Genomic DNA, 4,932 nt, shown 5'->3' with positions numbered 1-4,932 from the left:
TCATCTCCTGATGCAGCTGACATGGCTTCTGAAAACACAATGGTGCCAGGAGCAATCACGAGGAAGGCAGGAGGGGAAGGGGCAGGCCCAGGGCTGGCACCGAAGTCACCGTGAGCACACTAGGAGCGGCCACCACAAACCCGCGGCCACCAGGCCCCCTTCCAGGTCCAAGCCACCACCATCTGCACCTTGGCACCTGGCTTTTAAAGCCTGGGACTATGCAACAGATTGCAAACACGTGCTTAAGTACTTAAGTAGCACGAGCAATTCACAGCTGTGCTTGATGGAGCACCAAGTGTGAGGGAGAGCGGGGGTCGCCCTCTCCAGAGGCGTGCAAGATGGGAGCATTTACACTCAGCAAGGAGCACAGGAGCACGGGGGTGGGAGGACAGGACGCCTGTGGACGCCAAAACTTGGAGCCTCTGAAAGGGAAGCGTTCACCATGTGTGGCCGCATGTCAGACATCAGCTAATGGCTGGGCGTCCAGGGCTGCTCCGCTACGGGCCAGGAGTGGGTTTACAAGTTATTAAGGATGTGCCTGCTGGCCCCAGGATGGCCAGTCCAGGGTGGTGGCTGAACGTGCAGCAGAGGAACCAGGGCTTGGGGGCAGAAGCGTCCTGGGGGAGCCGGGGCCAGACAAGGACCAGGTGAGAGCCGCAGGGTGGTCGTGGGACATGGAGTGACCAGCAGCTGCGGCCGGGGGAAAGGATTTCTTCCTCAAGCCACAGGGGAGGAGGCAGCCAGGCACCCTGCGGAGCCTCAGTGGTTTGCACGCCCGTCCCGAGAGTCTGTGTTTAGCTTGGATTGTGTCCTCGTTGAGAAGCTGCACTTGATTTTCAAGAGCTCTCTTGGTGATGAAAACACCCCCACTGCCCCCAGGTAGCTTCTGAGGCTCCGCTATCCTTCTGGGAGGTCTCTTCCCTGGGACGCACCGGGCTGTGGCCACCTGGGCTTCACAGCCTGGGCGGTGCCGACCATGCGGACCCCGCCCTGGAGAGCAGTGCTGGTGAGGAGGATTTTAACTCTACGTGGAGGAATATCTGACGTGGGAGGGCTGAGCTGAGGATGCCACAGCACCCGGTGTGTGACGTGCTGGCAGGCCACAGCTTGCCCCCCGCCCTGTTCCCTGCTCCACCAGAGGCACGTTGTCCTCAGTGGACCCTGGCCACGGAGAGGTGGAGCCTCCGCCAGAAACCCCCATGTTGCCAAGCAGAGAGGAGAGGATAAGCGTCCCGGGCTTCAGTATCCAGATCATAGCAAGAAACTCAGCAGAATGCTTGATGCCTCTTCTAAAAAATTATTTAGCAGAGAAAAGCAGCCCTCCATTCTCCACTGTGCCATCCAAGACAGGTCTTTGTATGTACCTTTAAAAACCTGGCCAAAGATAAGTCGATGCTCTGCACAGCACTCCACCCACATGGCTGCCCAAGGGTCATGCTCCAGTGCACACATGACAATGTCATAAAGTCCTGCAGGCTCCAGGGTGCAGCTCCTTTCACTCAGCGCTGTGCACCTGTGGGTACCCCATTCTGGTCCATATAGGAAAAGCAGTAGGGGTGTGTGTGTGTGTGTGTGTGCGTGCGCGCGCGCGTGTGCGTGTGTGCGTGTGTGGTATTTACGTGTCTGTGGAGTGAAAGGAAAATGAAAACAAGCACAGGCAGGAACTAAAGGCTGAGCCAGCTGTGTGGGCTCCCAACGTTGCTCCTGATGGACAGAGAACCCTCCCAGGGCTACGTGGTAAAGTCTTCAAACTTCTCCCTCCAACCCCCTGAGCTGGGGCTGGCAATGCCTGGCTTCCAGAGGCCTCTCTGCGGGAGCTGCACACAGAGGGGCAGGCAGCCTGGTCTCAGGGCCCCCAGGGTGTCCCTCCCCGAAGACGGGGGCAGTCCTATGCCATTTGCGTATGGAGTGGAAGAATAAGCCAGAAGCTTCTCTCTCGTTTCTGAGAAAGAGCTTTTGAGTTTGAATGTATTCCTCCGGGATTTGGGATGCTTTCTTATTGCAGGACAGTGGCTGTGAGGCACCAGCCACAGAGAAAGGAATTACAAGGCCAGAGGCAGGCAATGGTTTTAAAATAGAGGGATTTAAAATGCAGGGATTCCACGACAAAAGGCCCTTGAAGTCAGCTCCCAACAGAGACAGAAGCAGCTGGGTGGAAGTCTCAGGCTGAGCAGTGCCAGGAACCAGCAGAAGTGGAACCGAGAACCCCCTGCCCTGCGGCTCAGAAACACCACAGCACTCATGCCCTAAGCTGAACGGGGGTCTCTGCTCGGCCCATCAACATGCTTCACCCTGCATCTGTCTGCACCTCCCTCTCTCCCTCCCTCTTCATGTCTCTCCCCCTCTTCCCTCTCCCTCCCTGTGCAGACACCCCAGGAGAGTAAGGGAGACCCCCCCCCCAGCTATGAAACAAGCACCAAGGCAAAGAACAACCCAGCTCCAGACCTGGGGTGCCCCTCCAGAACGGGACTGCTCCCAGCTCCCTGACTCTGGAGACATGGGTGCTCTCGTGGTTGACCGGGCTCTTTTATTTGAGGACTGGAAGGGGGGCAGCAGGAGCACAGGAGGGGAATCACGCAACATCTACACACCCAAAAGCAAGCAGGGGAGGCAAGGACTCTGAAGACAAAGGAGAAACACACGTGACAGGGAACGGCTGCATGGGACGTGGACACGCTCTTCTCTGCAGTTTGCCTGTCTGCACAGCCCCTGCCTGCCTGCCTGCCTGCCTGCCTGTCCATCCAGCGCTGCAGGTCCCTGAAACCTGGTGCTGGGCCTGCACTGGAGGCTGGGGTGAGGGCACTTGCAGTGCAGCTGGAAAGGTGACCCAGGGCAGGGTGCCTCCTCTCAGCCCTACACACGGTGCCAGCTCCTCCACACTGCAGGCTCGGCCCAGGGCCTAGGACACAGACCTGAGCAGGGAGGGACAGGACACCCTGCTCTGGGCTTCCAGCAGCCACCGTCTCCGTGTCCTGGACATCCTTTCTGCCTCGTTTTTCGCTGGCCCTTATGCTCCTGGCCCGCCTAGAAGGACAGTGTCCACCCCTCAGCCTCACGCCCACGGAGGCTTCTGGAAAGACCTGCCCTGCCTCTGAATCCACCATCACCCAGCACATTGGTGTTCAGGAGGCAAAACATTTTGTGCCATGGAAAAGCACAGAAGTAAGAACCAAAAACGCTTGGCTCGGGTCTCACAGCATCACGTCACCCCCAGGGACCTGGGGCGGGTGTCCGTCTCCTCTGAGCTTCCTTCCCTCTCCTGTAAAAAAGCATCCGTGGCAAAGCGTCACCCATCCTGCAGAGGCCATGGAAGTTTGTGCTGATGGAATGGGAAAAGCCATGCCAATGCCCACAGGAGCCTCGCCCTCTGGAAACGCTGGTGTCATCGGAACCCTGCATAGTGCCACGCCACACTCGTGCCGTTCTGGAAGAGGCCTGGTGGCCTTGGAGCTGCCGGGGAGGGCAGCACTGACTCTAAAACGCCCTGGGGCCCCCGGCCCCTCTGCCCATCAAGGCTGTAGCTTTGGGTCCTCTGTGTTTCTGTACTCTAGCCTTAGTTTCTTCAACTGTAAAATGAAAATCAGAGTGGCGAACCTCACGTCAATCCTTGCTTCCACCATTTTTAGAAGGAAGTGGCAGTCAAGCCTCCAAAGCTCTGTGGTCTGGTGTGGCCGGACTAGAGCTCGGCTCTCTGGCCATCAGCTCCACGTCATCTGCAGTTGGGAAGCAGACATCTCTGAGCCTCCCTGAAGGAGAAGAGTCCCTCTTGCCATGAGGAAGAGGAATTTTTCCCATGGGTCTCTGGGGATGAGGAACAGAGACTCTGCTTCCCGGCACCACAGTCTTCAAGGCCATGCTTCTGCACAGAGATGCCATGGCAAAATGGTACCCAGGGGTGAGCTGGCGTCAACGTGCCACCCAGAGAGGCCACAGCACAGCCACTCAGTGGAAAGCACGCAGCCATTGTTAGGACTTCCTCCCCATCTGACGACAGCTTTCGGCTCTGACAGGTGCCATCTGTCCCCTCCAATGCTTCCCCCTCTTCAGCACACTCACCAGGATGAGGAGGCTGGAACCCGCCACCAAAGCTTTCCCTTTTGAGGTTAAACCCATGTCAGAAAAATACAGCCACTGAAAGGGTTTACTTCATGGTTACTTCACAGGCTGCCGACGCTTGGCTTGTGGTGTCCTTCTGTGGCCAGGGCCAGAGCCCAGTGTGTGTCCCACATGGTTTCATGCCAAGAGGTCTCCGATGCCAACCTCTGTATCACCAGTGAACAAAGGCAAAGGCCCCCAGAGAAGGCCACGGGAGCTTCACTTCCCCCCTGAAATGGGAGAGAAAACACCACCCGATATGCCCAGCTGCGTCTACAAAAGCAGTATCTGAATCTCTGTGTCCAGCCTCACAGTTGCCAAGGGGAGAAACGCTGATCCTCCTGCCACGGCGCAAAGCCACAGCCCCCTGAGTGGAGCACCAGGAGGGAACCAAGCACTCCGGGCAGGGCCACCAGCTGCCACCACCCTGCAGCGCCCTCATCCTCCAGAACCTGCAGGGAGCTGTGTCCTCGGAACAGTCTCAGGTTACCCGAAATCTGCATCTGAACAAAAGAAAAGGCTTCTCTATGGCTTTTTTCAGACATATGCACAGCTTTCTATAAAGAAAGTAAACGCCCATGATTTTCATTAACTAGTGTGAGCCGATGACTCAGAACAAACATCATCTTAAACCTGGCAAAGGGCAAACACAGGAAAAACTGCATCTGGCATTCAGACAGAAAAGAACTTTTCTCCAGACCGCAAAATCTAAATGCCCTGATCTTGCTAGAAAAAAATATATATATCCACATACTCTCCTGAGGCATAGTAGGAGCTGTTTGACCAGATGTGGAATGATAGCTTCCTCTGAAAAAAAAGGAAAAAAAAAAAAAAAAA

General features: G+C 56.4%; 1 protein-coding gene across 5 annotated transcripts in view; it reads left to right on the top strand.

Moving 5' to 3' along the window:
- LOC108303572 (myelin basic protein) overlaps positions 1-4,932 on the top strand; it is a 144,564-nt gene that overhangs the window by 115,968 nt on the left and 23,664 nt on the right. The gene's annotated exons all lie outside the window — the stretch shown is intronic.

The sequence above is a fragment of the Cebus imitator genome, unplaced genomic scaffold (assembly GCF_001604975.1).
Source record: "Cebus imitator isolate Cc_AM_T3 unplaced genomic scaffold, Cebus_imitator-1.0 Scaffold49, whole genome shotgun sequence".
Lineage (NCBI taxonomy): Eukaryota > Metazoa > Chordata > Mammalia > Primates > Cebidae > Cebus > Cebus imitator.
This window is presented reverse-complemented; position numbering and strand designations above follow the sequence as displayed.